General features: G+C 38.1%; 1 long non-coding RNA gene across 1 annotated transcript in view; it reads right to left on the reverse strand.

Moving 5' to 3' along the window:
* LOC137091855 (uncharacterized) overlaps positions 1 to 21280 on the reverse strand; it is a 60130-nt gene that overhangs the window by 13800 nt on the left and 25050 nt on the right. Inside the window, exon 2 of the long non-coding RNA XR_010908144.1 lies at positions 7446 to 7508. This is a non-coding gene — a long non-coding RNA (uncharacterized lncRNA). The remainder of the gene's footprint in view (positions 1 to 7445; positions 7509 to 21280) is intronic.

Below are 21280 nucleotides of genomic sequence, written 5' to 3' on the forward strand. Positions count from 1 at the left end.
ATGGATGGAATGACAGAATGGTGGATGGATGGGTGATATAATGACAGAATGGTGGATGGATGGAATGACAGAATGGTGGATGGATGGATGGATGGATGGAATGACAGAACAACAGAATGGTGGATGGATGGATGGATGGAATGACAGAATGGTGGATGGATGATGGATGGATGGAATGACAGAATGGTGGATGGATGATGGATGGATGGAATGACAGAATGGTGGATGGATGATGGATGGAATGACAGAATGGTGGATGGATGATGGATGGATGGAATGACAGAATGGTGGATGGATGGATGATATAATGACAGAATGTTGGATGGATGGATGGATGGAATGACAGAACAACAGAATGGTGGATGGATGATGGATGGATGGAATGACAGAATGGTGGATGGATGGATGATGAATGATATAATGACAGAATGGTGGATGAATGGATGATGGATGGATGGAATGACAGAACAACATGATGGATAGCTGGAATGACAGAACAATGAATGGATGGATGGATAGAAGAAAATGTATGGATGGATGAAATAAATGGACGGATGGATAAATGGACCGACAGAACAATGGGTGGATGGAATGACAGAATGATGGATGGATGATGGATGGATGGAATGACAGAACAACAGAAGGATGGATGATGGAGGATTTCCTATCAAGGCAAAAAAGACGATTAGTAAAGTAAATAAACATCAACAACAGTAAATAAATAAAACACTTTTTTTTAACGTGGAATATTTTGGAAGTTGATATTCCCGTTATGGACACGACATCAGCGCGGTAAACAGGTTTGGTTTTTTCTTTCTTTCGTTGAATCACTTGTTATTTTGCTCTCCTGTAAGTCACTCTGGATAAAATGAAGAAATGTAAAGTTTTCTAATGCTAACAGGTTACAATAACAGGTTTCCAGATGAGAGTGCTTAGTCTTTGCCAACACACACACACACACACACACACACACACACACACACACACACACACACACACACACACACACACACACACACACACACACACACACACACACACACACACACACACACACACACACGTTTCTTGTTTTTCCTGCTGGTCTGGGTCATGTGATCGTGTATCCCGTCCACCTGTTTTTCTCTCTTTTTTTAAAAAAAAAAGAAGAAAAAAAAGAAACACTTAATATTTTCAATAATTTTCCTTCTTACTTGACTTTGGATATTTTACTGAAAAACAAGACTGAAATAGCAGGTACGATTTTTGTGTGTGTGTGTGTGTGTGTGTGTGTGTGTGTGTGTGTGTGTGTGTGTGTGTGTGTGTGTGTGTGTGTGTGTGTGTGTGAATGAACAGCGGTAATGCGAAACATCTGTCCGCCTGCACTTGCTGTGATTGTTTAGGGAGAGCTTTAAATACGGAACAGCACCTGCTGCTGTGTTCAGGCCTCTCACCCAAACAGCTGCGCTCCTCTCAGAGACTCGTCACATGACGCCGGCTCACCAAGCGGAGGCTGTGTGTCCTGCAGCGACTGAAACATTAATCGATCTGTTATTGATAACGCGCTGATAAGCTAAACATGAGAGGCCAGTGAACTAAAACAGCCACAGCATGTCTGTGAGTGAAGTAATGTAAGCAGAATCAAGAGCACTGATTGGCCGGTTGTTCTTGAACATAAACACCATTAGGCCTATTGAAATCAAAATGGAAGTTTTTTTAGCTTTTAGTATGACTGTGTTAGCCTTAACGTTATGGATAAGCTGGTGTGCTCCAAAACAATGACAAAATTTGCATTCAGGAGATATAAGCATTCAAAATGTACAGTCTCTCGCTTCCGTTAAAACGGATCTCAGATATTGAAGACATCATCGCAGACTTCACCTTCTCGTCAAATATTCTGTCCAATCCAAAATGCCGCATGAGGCATGATAGCTGAAGACCAGATGGAGGGATCGCTGCAGCACCATTCAGGAGGCAAACAAAGCTCCCGGGCACTTCTGTGGACACACCGGGGAACAGCGGCGGAGCCGAGAAGCGGAACATCTCAACATCACACTGGGCCGGTGCAAACTTCAGCCACCATGCAGCTCAAGCCCGAGGGAGACCAGCAGTGAGCAGCCGACACCCAGAGGAGAGAGCAGCCGCAGCGAGCGACATCAAATGCCCTTCAAACCAGAACCAACAGCAGCAATTCAAACATAAACAGCAGAGAAGTGGCGAAGAACGGCGAACGGAGAACAACGTCCTCTCAGTGGCTGCCAGCAATCAGCAACAGTCTCCATTGCTCTGACTGTTAAACTAGTCAAAGTCCTAAGAAAATAAAATCTAAATCTAAATATATAATAATATTCTATATAATAATATATAATACATATATAATATAGCCATATCCATCCATCCATCCATCCATCCATCCATCCATCCATCCATCTATTCATATCCATCCATCATCCGTCCGATTATACGTCCATCCATCTATCCATCCATCCATCTATTCATATCCATCCATCATCCGTCCGATTATACGTCCATCCATCTATCCATCCATCCATCCATCCATCCATCCATCCATCCATCCATCCATCCATCCATCCATCCATCAGTCTGTCCGTCCGTCCATCCATCCATCCATCCATCCATCACTCCGTCCTTCGATCCATATCCATACATCTAGCCATATCCCATCCATCCATCAGTCCATCTATCTATCTCTCTGTCCATCCACCCATCCATCCGTCCGGCAATCCATTCATCCATCCGTCCGACTATACATCCATCCATCCATCAGTCTGTCTGTCCGTCCGTCCGTCCATCCATCCATCCATCTCTCCATCCATCTATCCATATCCATCCATCTAGCCATATCCCATCCATCCATCAGTCCATCTATCCATCTCTCCGTCCATCCACCCATCCATCCATCCATCCATCCGTCCGTCCATCCGTCCATCCGTCCATCCATCCATCCATCCATCCATCCATCCATCCATCCATCCGTCCATCCATCCGTCCATCCATCCGTCCATCCGTCCATCCGCCCTAAATCAGTACAAACTATGTAACAGGACCTAACACCCCCATCACCAAGTTTATAATCCATGGCTACATTCAAGTACATTCTAGTCTCCATCACAGGCTCTGGAAAGCGCATTAACCACCATGTTCTCAGAGCCTTTCTTGTTTCTAGTTCAGAAATAATGATCACTGCATCAAATGCTGGTTCACGTTGCACATGCGAGACAGGAACACAAGAGGGTTATGTAAACAACAGGAGGGGTACAACTACCTCCTAGCCTAGAAATCTAGATGCACCCTAGCGGCAGCAAATCTAATCTGCCGCGAGTGTCGTCTAGCAACTCTCAATACCCTTCTGAGCTGTAATTGCCAAACTCTTGACGGGCCAATCACAGCGTGTATAAAGTCGGTGGACGGGGCCATAATGACGACGGCCGAGTTGCGTTTGCGTGCTTCTAGTAAACACAGAAACTGGCGAACGGCGGCGGTCTTTCGAATCAGCTCTGCCCGCGACTCTGGAAGACTTGGAGTTAAGCTTTTCTCTGAGAAAAGAACAAAGAGCGGCACTGAAGTCATTCTTAAGAAGGAAAGATGTGTTTGGAGTTTTGCCGACCGGATACGGCGAATGGTTAATCTATCAACAAGCTCTGTTTCACCTTCGTTGCTCTGGTTGGTGTAGCGCTATCCTATCGCGTGCAGAGGGAGTTTGAAAGACGTTTATCCGCCCCTCGGATTGAGCCCTGTCAATGGTGAGTTTCCAGAACAAACATTTTCCTTCCCACAGACTTCCCACTGAGGTGCCTTGATACAGCACTCTGGGAACAGCCTATTCGTTCAGAAATGTCTTTCTGTGTCTTACCCTCTCGCTTAAGGGCGTCAATGATGGCCTTCTGGACAGCAGTCAGGTCGGCAGTCTTACCCATGATTGCGGTTTTGAGTAATGAACCAGGCTGGGAGTTTTTAAAAGCCTCAGGAATCTTTTGCAGGTGTTTAGAGTTAATTAGTTGATTCAGATGATTAGGTTAATAGCTCGTTTAGAGAACCTTTTCATGATATGCTAATTTTTTGAGACAGGAATTTTGGGTTTTCATGAGCTGTATGCCAAAATCATCAGTATTAAAACAATAAAAGAGCTGAAATATTTCAGTTGGTGTGCAATGAATCAAAAATATATGAAAGTTTAATTTTAATCATTACATTATGGAAAATAATGACCTTTATCACAATATGCTAATTTTTTGAGAAGGACCTGTATATATTCAAGATAAACTAAATGAAAATTAGTCATTTTAGTTTGACAACAAACTGAAATTAAATGTTTGTACATTTAAAAAAATATTGTAAGGTATATTAATTTTTATTGTTTTAGTTGACTATAATTACACTGGAAAATATCCCCTTAATGTAAATAGAAGAACAATATTTTTTGGTGAAGCTCTGTTGAAGACACATTCGAGATTATTGTTTTTCGGGAGGCAGAAGTCTAAGACAAATGTCTCCATTAGGTCTCATTGTTTGGTCAAAGACATATTAAAGTGATCTTGTGTGGTTTCTCTTACTCGTGGGTTCTGACGCGAGACTCTTCTGCGTCCGGTGGATGATTGTGGCGGCAGATGGCACGTCCAGGTTGAGATGGAGTACACACTGCGCTCTGACGTACCACACACACACACACACACACACACACACACACACACACACACACACACACACACACACACACACACACACACACACACACACACACACACACACACACACACACACGCTTAAAAACGCAAAACCAGCAACATATGCTGCATCCCTGCATGTGGTGTGTGTTTTTGAGTGAACTTTCATCCCATCGGTGAGTCAGTGATGAGCGAGTGTGTGTGTGTATGCGCGTGTGATGAGCGAGAGTGTATGTGTGTGTGTCTCGAAGTGCTACAAGTCTTTTACAGAGGGCCTCGTCACTAACCGCTATTTCTTTACTGCTACACTGTAAAAATATTTTTTTTCTGAAGTTGTAAATAAACAAAGACATTACTTGCTGTGTTTTTTTTGGTAAGATTATTTGTCAAATTTACTAGTAGATGCTTGTGTTTTATATATATATATGTGTGTGTGTGTGTGTGTGTGTGTGTGTGTGTGTGTGTGTGTGTGTGTGTGTGTGTGTGTGTGTGTGTGTGTGTGTGTGTGTGTGTGTGTGTGTGTGTGTGTGTCTTTCAAACACTTTCTAAAGATTATCTGTAAGTAATGAACATAACTTTGGTCTGCTCCTCACACAAAGCATCATGTGACTTCAGATGATTTGGAATATAATGCATTAGTCATATTGTTATGAAACGGAAAATGTATTTAAAAATACAAAAAAAATCACATACATAAGTATTCACAGCCTTTGCTCAATACTTTGTTGAAGCACCTTTGGCACCAATAACAGCCTCAAGTCTTTTTGAGTATGATGCTTCAAGCTTGGCTCAGCTATTGTTGGGCAGTTTCTCCCGTTCTTCTTCGCAGGACCTCTCGAGCTCCATCAGGTTGGATGGGGAGCGTCGGTGCACAGCCATCTTCAGATCTCCAGAGATGTTCAATCAGGTTCAAGTCTGACCTCTGGCTGGGCCACTCAAGGACATTCACAGAGTTGTCCCGTAGCCACTCCTTTGTTATTGGCTGTGTGTTTAGGGTCGTTTTCCTGTTGTAAGATGAACCTTCGCCCCAGTCTGAGGTCCAGAGCGCTCTGGAGCAGGTTTTCATCAAGGATGTCTCTGTACATTGCTGCATTCATCTTTCCCTCGATCCTGACTCGTCTCCCAGTTCCTGCCGCTGAAAAACTTCCCCACAGCATGATGCTGCCACCACCACGCTTCACTGTAGGGATGGTATTGTCCAGGTGACGAGTGGTGCCTGGTTTCCTCCAGACATGACGCTTGCCATTCAGGCCAAAGAGTTCAATCTTTGTTTCATCAGACTAGAGAATTTAGTTTCTCATGGTCTGAGAGTCCTTCAGGGGCCTTTTGGCAAACTCCAGACGGGCTTTTACTGAGGATACAGGCCTGATTGGTGGAGCGCTGCAGAGATGGTTGTTCTTCTGGAAGGTTCTCCTCTCTCCACAGAGAAACGCTGGAGTCAGATCGGCCATTGGGTTCTTGGTCATCTCCCTGATTAAGGCCCTTCTCCTCCAATCGCTCAGTTTGTACGGCGGCAGCTCTAGCAAGAGTCCTGGTGGGTCCAAACTTCTTCCGTTTACGGATGATGGAGGCCACAGAAATGTTTCATGGCTTGGTTTGTGCTCTGACCTGCATTATTAACTGTGGGACCTTATATAGACAGGTGTGTGCCTTTCCAAATCATGTCCAATCAACTGAATTTACCACAGGTGTACTCCAGTCAAGCTGTAGAAACATCTCAAGGATGATCAGTCGGAACAGGAGCACCTGAGCTCAATTTTGAGTGTCATGGCAAAGGATGTGAATACTTATGAATTAAATGTGATTTAATTTTTTTTTTTTTTTTTACAAATTTGCAAAGATTTCAAACAAACTTTTTTTTCCACGTTATCATTATGGGATATTGTTTGTAGAATTTTGAGGAAAATAATGAATTTTATCAATTTTGGAGTAATGCTGTAACATTAAATGTGGAACAAGTGAAGCGCTGTGAATACTTTCCGGATGCACTGTATGTGTGTGTGTGTGTGTATATGTATTTTTTTAAGTGTAATATCTTTCTTAGAATTACACTTTATGCCAAAAAGGTTCTATATATCGTAAGGAGAAATTTCTTAATTTCTTAAATTATTGATTAATAATTTTATCTTTAACAGGCTATAATAAAATGTTTACGTGCTGTTTAATAAAAAAAAATATTACAATTAAAAATGAAATCCATAAAATTAACTCCTAAAAGAATCTAAATATGATGCGTCTGACGGAACCCTTTAAGCTTCCATATAGAACCTTTTCTTCTAACTTAATGGGAACATTATCAAAACGTTTTTAGAACATATTTGTGAGCCGGGGAGGGATGTGTCTAAATATAAAAGCATTCTGCTGCTCCTCTATGGAAATATCCTCGGCAACAGTGCATCGCTGCTTTTCCCTGCCAATAACACGATCGCTGACACAATCGCGAGCGTATGTGTGCTTCCTTTAGATATTTTCGTCTATAGCAGCGATGTTCCTCATGTCCTTCGGGCCCTAAACGCCTACGCCGCCCCCTCCGAGAGAACGACAGCGAGGAAGAGGAAGGGTTGTAGTTGTAGATGTGGAGGCTTTTGAACAGAAGTTGCGAGTGTGTGGGCAGAGGTGAGATCGAACATGACGAGCTGCTCTTTTTGTTGTTTACAAAAGTAAACGCACAATCACACACGGAGATTGACAGAAGCGTCTGTGTTTTTACTGCCCAGACAGTACGAGCTTGTTTATGGTTAACAGGAATATTGAACTAAAAAAAAAAAGTACTCTACTCACCCTCATGTCGCTTGAAACCTGTATGACTGACTTTCTTTTGTGGAGCACAACGGGAGGCTGGGGCTGTCGAAGGACAAGAAAGCACTATAAACATAGCATTAAACATTGATAAAACAACATGATATTGATCAGCTGTGTCATGAAACAGCTGTTTAGCAGCTATGGTGGAGGCCTACACACACTGTAAAAAAAATTCAGGTCTCCAATTGAAAATTTCACATCGAAATTTTGAACTTTTGAATTGAATTTCTTTTAAATAAATTGCAAAAATTCACAGAATTTCAATTCGGCCAACTGAAAAATTTAGATGTGATCAGTCACTAGAAAATTATAAATTGGAGCAATTTATTTTTTATTTTTACAGTGCATATATTAGCACCGGTTTTCAGATTTTAGATATCAAAACCCTGCAAAAATATAAAAGATGCTTTATATTTCATATACTTAATATTTTGAGTAAATGAGTATAAAAACTTAAGTGCGATGTTATAAAGAAATCTAAATTAACTAAATGTTCCCTTAATTAAATAACTGTAATTTTATAGTCATTATATTAAATTTAACAGCTAAAATGTAATCTAAAAATATTTACACACTTAATTTTCCCCCCCGACACAAAGCCTTAAAATACCCTCATTAAAACAACACACTTTTAGCTTGACCGTCCAAATTAACAGCTAAAATGTAATCTAAAAATATTTATCTTTAAATAGTATAATAATAATAATATAAATAAATAATATAATAATATATTCACTTTTTTCACAAATAAGAAAACAAAATCTAAATAAATAATTGCACTTATTCTCATGAATTCTGGCCAGACTTTAAAAAGCAGATTTTAATAGTAATCATATTATTCGTAAGCATAAATTGGCTGTTATATTGGCATTTTACTAAAGGACATTTCTAAAATATTATTGAAAAATACTTAAAGTACTATTTATCTCATATTAACGCTTTTTTCAACAAATAAGTTCAAATTAAATAATTGCAATTTATCTCATGATTTCTGGCCAGTCTTTAAAAATATTTTACATTATCATTGTATTAAAGCAAATTGCTGCAGTATTATATACAATATTTACTATTTATTTAAAGGACTATGTATCTGATATTAGCACTTTTTTTCAACAAATAAAATGCTTTAATAATTGCAATCAATCTTATGATTTCTGACCGGTCTTTAAAAACACAGATTGTATTAGTAATCAGATGTTTAATAACATTTAATTAATATCCTAAGTCTGAAAGTCCCCAAATCACTTTCGAATAGTTTAGAGACCCCATAGAAACCACCAATCGATCTGATTCACAAAATCATGTTTTGATGAACATTGACAGCTTGAAACCTGACCTTTTGCTATGCAAATCATACGGGTTTGGAACGACTCAAGGCCAATGAAAGATTTCTAAAGCGACACACTGGAGATTAAATCTTCTGTGTTTAATGCCGTAACTTGCTGATTTCCATCACAGCGGTTGCGGCTTGAAAAGTGTGTCGCCCGTAGAGGAAGTGAGTGTTTCTTCATAAAGGCCTCTACTCTATCTGTAAGACGAGTTGAATTTAAGGTCATGGGAGCGACCTCATAAACCAGGAAATCATGTGCAGAGGACCTGCTGCTTACACTCATAACTATAACTTAGAGATGAATGTTAAAACCGTCCTGGTTCATGTGGTAACTAGGTCATTACCGAATCGCTCAGTGTAGTTCTTGCACATCAGATTTAATTCGCCTACATTAAAAGAGAGAAATTATCTATAATAAGTATAGAGCTTTAACATGAATAAATATAGATTACTAATTGTATGCAATTCACACTTCACTGGGAGTTTGACTGACAGGTGATCTGACCAATCACAATCCGCCATCCGCTGAATCCGCCATTGTTGTCCGACAAAGCAGTCAAACGAGTTCGTAGATTAACATCGGTGGACTTGAACTAATTTCTTTCTGTCTTTGAAACAACGTTCCTTCTGAAGATCATTCATGTTTATTTGATAGTATAAATTAACTTGAAGTAAGAGATGATTGGTGGGTGACCTGTCACCACACATTAAAGAGCCACAAAACTTTATTGTTTACATTTCTTTAAAATAAAAAAAAAATTGGGGCTGAGACATCGTTTCATATTAAAAGTAACCTGCTCTGTCCTGTCTGTCTGTGTTGTCAGTATCCTCTTTGCCTTTTTTTGCCTTTACCTCTTGTTTTTTTTAACTGTGTGAGAACGTGTGCGTGGTTAATGTCATCAGTTTTGCCGCATTAATTTCATTAGTTTTGTCCATAAACTGTAAAAAAAAATATGGACGTAGTGTCCGAACGTCACCCATAGGATTCCAATAAGCCGATCTGAAGCTTAAAGTAGGGGCGAGCTGGGCGTCGCCATCTTGTGAGCGAGTCATCGCGTGTCACTCCCGGATAACAGAAAATTAGCAAAATGGCGGGATGTGGGCGGGGCTTAGGTGACGCAATGACTATCCAGTTGTTAAGGTTGACGTCACGCGGCAGCGCTTCCGGGTCCAACCGCTCTATCTTATACCACAAGAAAAACTACAAACGGTGCTAATACACACACACACAATATGGTGTAATACTACAAAAAAAGTTATAATAATAACCTTTTTCTCCATACCAAACTTCCAGATGGCCAGACAGTGATTCATCTTTTATAAATCGTTAAAATATTAATGTCTGTAACCATAGAGAATGTTGTGTAGACTCAAAAGTATTTCAAATGTTTAACTTTTTTAAATGTTTGATGTTTAATATTAAAAAATAGCGCTCATAAACGGGCGTCAATGGCATTCTCAAGTGAAACCAGTTGAGGCTTGGACCCAGAAACGCCGTTCCTTAAGTCACGACTTAACAAGCGAAAAGACGGCGGATAAATGGCTATCCACCTGTCACTCAAAGTAACCACACCCTTAATTATGCAGAACTTTAAGGCTTTATATAACGTAAATGATTGAGTTATAAAAACATTCACCCCCTCACAGTTGTCATGAAGGGCAAAATTAGCCGTATAGACCAAAACCACAATTTGTCCCAGACTGTAAACATGTTTTTTTCTGCTGTAAAGTTGGGCATTTTAACATGAGGCTCAATGAGATTCTGCTCCTTCTGGAGTCTGCCTCTAGTGGCCAGTCGATGAATTGCAGTTTACATTACTTCCGTATCGGCTTCAAGAGAGATCGGGGGAGGTTGCCGCTTGGTGTGACTGTGTGGTGTGAGAGCGCGGCTTGTCGGACATAGCAACAGTAACTAAAGGAGGCGGGTCTTTGCAAAGCGGTCAATTAGCTACCAGTAAAAAAAAGAAGAAAAAAAGTTATTGGTGCAATATATATAGGTTATATTAGTGCTGTCAAAATTAGCGCATTAACACATACAATTTTCAGTTCAATGCGTTAAAAATATGTAACAATTAATGCATTATCCGATTTTTCTGTCATCTTTGGCTAGTGTAACATTATATGATCACACTCTTATTCATTCAAATGTTTTTAAACCGTTTAAGCACGACAAGACCAAAGAGAACGTGCTGACTGTGAATAACCTGACTATGTGACAAACACACACACACACACAGAGAGAGAGCGAGAGAGAGAGCGAGAGAGAGAGAGAGAGAGCGAGAGAGAGAGAGCGAGAGAGAGAGAGAGAGAGAGAGCGAGAGAGAGAGCGAGCGAGCGAGCGAGCGAGCGAGAGAGAGAGAGAGAGAGAGAGAGAGAGAGAGAGAGAGAGAGAAAGAGAATCGTGTACATAGACAGTCAGAATCGAGTTCTCTTTCACGCTTGAATGGACAATAACACAAACAATTATGCCAAATTTACGATTTTGTGGCGTATTCTCAAAAGAGCAGTCTTTAATGAGTTAAATAAAGCCTTAAATGAGCTTAAAGTGGTGTGAGGGAATGAGATGTGCGTGACAGCGCATCAAAACCACGTCATGTTCGGCAGCGGCGGATTTCAGCTCTGAAACGTACAGGATATTCCTATATTAGCATGACCTTTTATATATCAAAAGCTCAAGGGAAAGTTGATTTCTCAATTCATCACCGCTTTAAAGTTCACCACAGAACAAAGGGAACAGAGAACATTGCAGCTTAAATCAGGATTAATTATGTTTCATTTATATTTAATGCAGGTAAGAAGGTAAAGTGTGAGATAACCTTCTTACCTTCTTATATTCAACTTCTATATATTGATTATATATAAAGCCACGGGTAAATATGACATTTATTATAATGGGTTTATGTGAGATTTTCAAGTACACTTCAATTTAAAGTTATTTTATTGAAGCCTAATAAATGTTAAAAATTGATAAGCTTTCAATAATGTTGAATGTCTATCATTAATGTGTGTGTGTGTGTGTGTATGTGTGTGTTTTAATCAACATCGACATCAGTAACTGATACTGATGTCGATTAAAACACACACGCACACGCACACACACACACACACACACACACACACACACACACGCACACGCTTATGTCCGGTGTCCGAATCATTAGTATCCGGTGATACTGGCCTTCAATCATAAAAAGATGCTATTACATAACAAATATTTAAAATATACTGTATTTAAGCTGTTTCAAAATTAATGTAGAGAGTAACTGTGCAATTATTACAATCTAAAAATAAAATAAAAACTCAAAAATAAAAAATTAAAACTGAAATATTTGCTATTAGTTAGTACAAAAGTGTAATTGATTGACAGAGCTATACAGGCGCTGGTCATATAATTAGATTATCATTCAAAAAGGGAGACTTGTATATTATATTCATTCATTCTGATATATTTCAAATGTTTCTTTATTTTAATTTTAATGATTATAACTGACAACTAAGGAAAATCCCAAATTCAGTATATACACTCTAAAACATGCTGGGTTAAAAACAACCCAAGTTTGAAAATGGACACACCCAGAAATTGGGTTGTCTATCTATCTATCTATCTATCTATCTATCTATCTATCTATCTATCTATCTATCTATCTATCTATCTATCTATCTATCTATCTATCTATCTATCTATCTATCTATCTATCTATCTATCTATCTATCTATCTATCTATCTATCTATCTATCTATAAAATGCTGGGTTAAAAACAACCCAAGTTGGGTTGAAAATGGACAAAGAGATAAGCTAATTAATGTGGAGCAGTTCAGATCACTTGGATTTTGAAGAAATTGATGACAAATGTTTGAATTCATATTGAGATCTCAGATTTTCGATCGCAGGCTTTGGTTTGGGACATAGTAGAGACACATGAGATGATTACAGGGATACTTGTTTCGGGATAAACGTCTGAGAAGCAGATAACTCGAGCAAGAGTCTCCATTTAATCTCATTGCCTTGTAACTGTGATATGTGAATGAATAATTTTTTTCCCACAGACATCGAACTGTTTGTATCATTAAAGCTCTGGTGATGGGTTGCCATGGGTAACGGGTTAGGTACGTCTGAATATTTCCACTTTGCATAAATCATTTTACAGCCTGATCAGATGGTAATAGATTTACATATGATGGAGAAAATATCTCAAGGGCGCCTGACTCACCCGAGTGAACACCTCTTCAAACTCATGGAGAGTTTTTCAATGAAACGCTTTTCAGTTTATTCGCTTTTTGAGTCACCTTCACATTTTTGATACAGCCACATTCATCCGGTTTTCACATTCAACTAAGGAATTTCACAGCTATAACTGCGGTTACTGAAGTCACTGAATTAAGGCCACAAAATGCAGAGTAAATATGTTGACAAGACTTTTGAATAATGGATGTTGTTGCCTAGAGTTTTTGCTTCAAACTGAAGTGAAAACCATTCTGCTACTTATTCACATGAAACTATATATTGATTTACATTTTGTAAGGCACATTTAGTTTACAAACCCATATGCAAAGAGACATAAATAATGCTGTGATTCACACCTGGAAGGACAAAAGAACTAGCCTGGATGCCAGCCGAACTAAGCCCCGCCCACAGAATTTTTAGGTCGTGCAATTCGGTCTGGCCTCGCTCCATAGAGGAGTAATTATCCCCGAACAAAAACTGTTCGGACCAATGAAATCATCAGGGCGGGCTTTAGACGATGACGGACAGATGATGAACAGTAACGTAATCATCACGTCATCAAAGGGGCTTGGGTTATATTTGTTCGAATCCTAAACGGAGAGCTTGTTTGTATCTGCATTCACCTTCACTATTTCTCTCAGAAATGATGATCATGTTGGGTAAGTACTCTGTGTATCATTACAATATTTTCCAACACTGGCAAAGATCGCGTATTCCAGCCTGATTTCAGCGCGCGTGCAGACAGGGTTGCCAAGTGTTTACAACAAAACCCGCTAACTACTAGCCCTAAACAATAGCTTCTCAGGGGGTTCTCCGGGGGGAAAATGGCGTTTGGGGGTAAAATGTGTGTTATTTTGGCAAGGTTGCTGCTAAAATTCACACTCATGGGTCTATATATCACATAATAGTCGCTTCAACCCGCGGACATATAAAACAACCCGCGGAAAAAAACTCAGACTTGGCAACACAGTGCAGTTAAGCTCTGTTTACATTTGACAATGCGTCTCTCCGTTGCTCTGATTGGTTGTTGGTCTATCCCAGCCTTTCTCAAAGTGGGTGCCGCGGCACACTGGGGTGCCCCCTGACTGTGTTAGGGGTGCCGCCAAAAAATTACGTAGGCGACAAAATAAAAATAAAAAATCTGAAATTTCATATATAAAATATATTTGAATTTACATAAATACATTCTTCTTCTTTTTAACCCTTTCGCACGTACGATCACACATTCACACGTGATTAGAACGGTCAGTGCATCACGTTCATTCAAATGTAACGTTAAATTCAAATGTGCTTTCGCGTTGGCTTGCCCTGAGCCAGAGACAGGCGCGCTCAGATCTGTCATATATCACAACTTTTCAGTGTTTTCAGCCACATAATGTTTATTTTAGGTTTCATACATATACGTACTAAAAAACAATACATTTAGAGTTTGTAAAATACACAATGACGAAAAATGAAGAGGCAATAATAATCCTTTCCATTATAATTAGTTTTATTCATATCAGATACACATTGTGTAAGTAACTTTAAAGTTTACTCTATTCTTCTCCCAGTTCACCTGCCACTTACTTTTATGTATTTTGGGAGAAGTGGATGAATTCACGTCTTGTAAATCCAACAGATCCGATTTTCTGAACTGCGACGGCGATGGCGCCCATCGTGCATACAGCTCAACTTACGCGATCGTTATAAAGGTGTTTAAACGACAAAAAACTTCCACTTGTATATATTTGACAATCGGAATATCAGATATTTCAGGCCATATCTAACAAATTTGTGAATATTTTGAATAAAAAAGTAAAAATGACATAAAAGCAGATCATCATTCATTCAGCTCTGTTGTTGCTGCGGTGTGTCACGTGACAAGCAATGACGCATCACCATGGAAACCATAAAGTGACACATTAATAACGGTCGCTTTAGCTGGGGTGTTTTATGTTTTATTTTTGTCATGTCTGCCCCTTTTTATTTTACTTTAACTGCATCCTCCACTTCAGTTTAGTTCTCCTGGTCAGGATTTGTTGTTGAGTTCTTGTAATTGTGCGGTCCACCTCTTACGGTTGTATGGCATTTGTGTCTCTGATTAATTATTTTGTGAATTACTTTGCAAACCTGTGTTTTTAAAGGTGCTATAAAGTTGTAATTATTATTGTTATTGTTATTTACAGTTCGTATTATGCTCTGTTCATTACTGTCTAAATAAACAGGACATTTTGCGTTTACATTTGGGTTATGCAGTGTTTTTAAATTATATTTTAAACTGGGGTGCCTTGAAATTTTAGGCACTTCTGAAAGGTGCCCTGACTGAAAAAAGTTTGAGAAAGGCTGGTCTATCCAATCGATGTCTTTCCTGGTTCGGTTGAAACACGCCCCATAATCACAGTCCACTGGAGCAGCAGACTCATATTCTGACTAAAATTGAGTATAATCACATAACCACAAAAGAACCTCATAATGAGCCACATTATAAATGAGTCAGGTATGTGACAAGAATATGGGGACAAAACAGGACTAAATACATGTATTTTTTTGTAGTTTCTTTAGAATATAAAGTCAACAATATAAAGTGAGAGCCAAAGGCACTAGTGTTAGTGTTAGGGCCTCAACCCTAACCCCAGAAAATTTCAGAGCATAAAAGACAAAGCAAAAATTAATAAATTGTACCGAACATTCTGCTTCAGTTCTAAATGTCTCTCTCCTTTTTTTGCTGTATACATACTTTCCAGAATTGCATATATCTTTCTCGTGAGTTTTTCTCACTATAATCCCCTTTATATCGCTCTCTGGGGTTTTAAGTTAGCTTTCCATACATCAAAATATACAGATGGATTTTAGGAAGGGGGTCCCTCATAAAAGGTTCATCATGTTTGGGGGTCCTTGGCATCATAAAGTTTGAATAACCCTGCTTTATCGTTACAGATGTCTGTACTGAAACCAATATCTCTTTTTCCCTTTTCTCCAACCCATTTTCTCTTTCGTGAAATTATGTGAGACTATTACTTTTTGTTATGTTTAAAGGTGGGGTAAGTCTTATTTCAAAACCATTTTAGAAAAAGGACACGGGCCAAGTGGAATAACAAACTTGTAGCCAATCAGCAGGTAAGGTGCGTGTCCACTAATGATGGTGAGAAGAGCGCTCGCTCTCGCTCTGTGCACGTCATTATTCAAAACACACGAGTCACACATGACGGACATTAGCCGAGAACTAGCCTAATATAGGCTGCTTTTGCTCGAATATGCTCGTGTGTCATGTTCACTTGTTAGTTCATTTGCGATCGTATTGTGGCTCACTTCAGCGATGATAAAGACCCGTTCATTTCCACACCGAATAATCAAGCATCTAAATCTCCTTACTGTGTGCTTCAAGCGTCAGCTCACAAAATGTGTCCAACAAGTAAAATTCTATTAGGGGTGAGCCCTAATAGTCGAAGATTCGATGCATCGATATGCAGGACCGGATTCGACCACTGATCTCATGGTCGAATCTTCGCGGGTGTTATGAAACGAGAATCATACCATTTTGGCAATATGGGGGTGCTCAATATTAGTGTTATAAAGACGTGTCGCGGCGCTGAGCGATCGCCCCTGTAAGGGCACTGTTTGTTTCGGTGATTTGAAACAGTTACCAGAAAGCACTTACCCCACCTTTAACTTTTAACCTTAATATAATGTTCACTCTTAACCGTAAACATAATTGCTGATATTGCACAGCATGTCTACACATGTTTTGTGTAGAACTATTTGAAATGATATACAGTACCTGTCAAAAGATATAATTGCTTTCTATTTTAATATACTTTAAAATATATATTTTTTTGCGAATAAAAGCTTTATTGATGTGACACTAGGCTACTTTACAGTAAACACTTCATAATCTGTCCAAAACAGGCTAAAGAAGTCTTAAGTCTATGACATTATATGTTGCAGCAGGATTCATATTTAAACTGTCCTACAGTCTTACCGCTATTTGACTAGGTGACATAGTTTATAGAAATGCTCGTAAAGGGACTCTTGACCAATTAGATGTATTGTACCATACAGCTATTCGATTGATTACCAATGCCCCTTACAGAACACGTCACTATGAGCTTTACTCCCTATTAAATTGGTCATCATTACACATCAGACGGGAAAGACATTGGTATGTTTTCACTTAGAAAGTCCTGTTAGGTTTATCACCAAAATATCTTAAAGAATTGCTTCAACCTCTTATTAGTACATATACAGCCAGATCATCACATCAAATTCTTTTAAATATCCCAAAAAAGAAAACCGCTTATGGTCGTTCAGCTTTTTGTTTTGCTGCTCCTAATGACTGGAGTTTGGTACAAAAGTCACTGAAACTGGAATCAGATTTTAATCTCAGCAAAAAACGATTAAGGAGTGTTTTTATTACACAATGTAAATGTTTAACTAAATGTTTTATATATATGTACTGTAAAATATGTTTGTTTGTCTTTCACGAGATCTAATTCGCCTCCCAGGCTGCTTAAGTAACTTGCCTGGTTAAATAAAGGTTAAATAAAGTAATTTTGCGGTTAATATTCACAGAGGCTAACAGAATAATCTCACAATACTTGGCTGGATCCATTGCTCCTTGAAATTAAACAGATTTTTTTCCTGAAGATTCCAGGATTATTCCTTATCGTGCCCGTTAACGATGTTAACTCTTTCCCCGCCAAACACGGAAATTTCTGTTATTTGTTAGACAACGCTTCCAGGCCAATAAAGGAATTTTCCGTGTTTCCGTGTTTTCACTGTCGGACGCTAGGGGGCGCTATTGCGCATCTTCTGAATGAGAGTACTGAATCTCCTGATCAAAACACACGCGAGTAAGATGCAGTGAAACGAACGATCGCATGTAATCATATGCATATGAAAAATAACCTGATCATCATCAATAAACAGCATATGAATCAAAACTGCCTAATGTTACTGAATGAAATGTTGACCCAGGACGAGCTACATGACTGTGCGAGTTGATGGACTCGATATCCTCCATCTGCGGTTGATCATCGCTCTGAATCTGATCTGGAAACAATCTTTCACAAAAATTTGATTATCTCAGCTTTTTGTTCAAAATTTTTATTTTTTATGAAACCTACCCATATTCAAGTGTTGATAAAGAAGGAATGCATGAAGCTAGAATAAAACGGGTTTTTTGTTTAAAAGAAGAGGGTCAGCTCTTTATTTTGATATATTGCATGCTCAGATATTCATTAAACAAAATATTCTATGGGCTATTCAATTTTTGTGAAAATTGTCAAAAACCCTGGCGGTGGCTGGCAACTTTTTTTAAACGCTGGCGGGGAAAGAGTTAAATACATGCACTTAACTCGATCTGCGTTTATTCGAGTTGATGTGGGCGGTCCCGCATTAGTAAATAATGAGACGCTTGCAAATGATTACATATCACAGATTACATAAACAAAATATTTTTATATTTTATTTACATTATTTAAAACTTGACATTTCAATGTTTCTTTAGACACGTCTCATGTTTGAGTGACAAGTATTCAGTTACAGTTCATCTTGTGAAGAGTATCAGATTGGACTTCATTGAGAAAGAGGCAGCAGATCGTGCATCGTGTTTGTTTTCTTTATTTTGCAAAAAGTAAAACATTTTGTTGTAATTGTGGATATACACAAATACAAGTAGAAACTTAACAGATTATAATGATGTATAACATTTGTCTGAATGGCCAAAACTGACTGAGTATTTTGAATCTCTTTCACACTGATAAGAAAGAAAAAAAAAACAAGGTGAAAAACTGTAAAATAAGTTGAAATGACTTAAACATCCAAGTATTTAAAGGCTAACAACTTTTGTTGAGAGTGTAATATGTAATAACATTTCTCACAAATTTCACTTTTTTGCATATGTAAATATTAAGATAAAATATTCTTAAATATTCTTATTATTATAATAATAAATGATCTAAGAACAACATTCTCACAACATCTTTATGATGTTAATTGTATCTACACTGTAAACATTTTTTTGTTGGTTTAACTTAAAAAAGTAAGTAACCTGGTTGCCTTAAAATTTTGAGTTTATCAAAATTAAAAATTTGAGTTGATACAATGAAGGAAATTTGTTTAATAAATAGAAACTCAAAATATTATTGTATCTGAACCACATAAAAAATGTGATAAATCATGAAAATAGCACAATTTGGCTGCGTCATCACAAATAAAACACACACAGTTACCCAATATGCTTACAAAATCTTTTAATAAAGGTTGACGAATCTCAAAAAAATTTCATTGTATTAACTCAAAATTTTAATTTCAGTGAACTCAAAATTTTAAGGCAACCAGGTCACTTTTTTTTTTTTTTTTACAGTGTATCATTGCTAAATGTTTATAGATTATGTTCAAAGAATGTTATATAGGGAGTAAAAATAATATTTTTATGAATATTATCATAAAACTGGACATTTCAATATTTTAGAAACACATGCACACATACATTTGAAAAATGCATTTTCTGGTGTTTTTCAAAATAAAGGTTCCAAATTTTTATTTTTCACTAGTAAACAATTTTTGGTTCGCCAAAGAACCTGAACAGTTTTTAAACGGTTTCTTTTATGGAATAGAAAGATTCCATGGATGCTAAAGGTTCTATTATGGAACCATCAAGGCCAATAAGAATGTATGAAGACGAGCTTTAAAAGCAACATGACCTCATTGATGAAAAATAAGTTCATATTCAAGTGCATCCAATAATTCAAGTTTCATAACTTGATTTAGTAACACAATACACAGCTTTCAGGGTAAATGTATGAAAAGTTTGTTGGTGTGTAAGACACATAAGACTGGATAAAATGTTCTGAGTACAGATTGTGCAAAGACCAACATTTTGGGAAAAAGTCTCATGATGCCAGGTAAAGTATTCATCCAATCTTCAGTTCACACAGTGACCAAAATGTGAGATTTTCAACATACCAGGGTCATTTATTTGTACAGTATGACTTCTTACCCACAACCAAGCCCATAACACATTTGGATACATTTTTGACACAGCTGGACAGAGTTGCTATCAGAGTTAATCCAGCTCAATAGCTCAAAAGTGTACTTCAGCAGACACACACTTTCTCTATTAGCATTTATAAACGCTTTCAAGAAAGATTTTAACTCCATGTACCAAGCCAATAAATCAATCCTTACAAATATGATTCAAACAGTATATGAAAACAAGCAAGACAAAAGGAACCAGGAATGAATCCCATTAAGTATTGTGAATTAATGATGATTCACGGATGATAAGCATGAAAACAAAATAGTTAAGAGTGTTTTTTTAAGTTTTGAATGAAATTAAAACGTTGATTCTGCAAGGATGCATTCAATCGAATGCAGTAAAGACATTCAGAATGTCACAAAAGTTTGTTTCAAATAAATGCTTTTCTTTTTAACTTTTAATTCATCAAATATTCCTGATTTTTTTAAATCACAGCTTCTCCAAAAATATGGAGCAGCACAACTGTTTTCAACGACGGGTGTGTTTACATGCACACCAGTAAGCTGATAACTCAAAAATATCAGCTTATTGAAATAATCAGTTTTCCCCGTTTACATGCAAATCAGTAAATTGACAACGCAAGTACACCGCGTTTACATGACTTTATTAATAAACCGGGTTATTTCCTTCTAACAATGTGCCGTATCTGACTCTGAGTTCTCCAAATGTTTCGTCAGTTGTGATGTTAATAAAGCGTGTCAGCGGGAGATTTACGGCTCATATTACCCCTCATGCAGTTATGCAGCGTTTAGACTGAACCTCTTCTGCTGCAGGAGATGAGAACACATCTTTACAATTTACTGGCTCTTAAAAGAGTCTGCGTTTGTGATATATGTCCTTATTTCATGCGAAGCGCTCGCTCGCTCTGTCTGGATGTGTTTAAATCTGCTGTAAGTTTGTGTTTTTGTCCCCTATCACACATGCGCACTTCAATAAGCCGACAGAAAGCAGGTTAATGCGTTTACATGCAGAGCGAAATCAGGCTAAGAGGCAAAAAACGGCCTGTCCCGACCGGTTTATGCTTACGCCGTTTATGAGCTTACTCCGATAACAGAAAACGGGTTACCGCGTTTACATGACCGTGATCATTGTCGGCTTATTAGGCATAATCGGCTTAAGAACGTGCATGTAAACACACTCAATGATAATAATCGTAAATGTTTCTTGAGCATCAAATAGTCATATTAGAATGATTTCTAAAGCATCAGATGTCTTTTTGACCATAAATGTAAGTCCCA

The sequence above is a fragment of the Pseudorasbora parva genome, chromosome 2 (assembly GCF_024679245.1).
Source record: "Pseudorasbora parva isolate DD20220531a chromosome 2, ASM2467924v1, whole genome shotgun sequence".
Classification (NCBI taxonomy): Eukaryota; Metazoa; Chordata; class Actinopteri; order Cypriniformes; family Gobionidae; genus Pseudorasbora; species Pseudorasbora parva.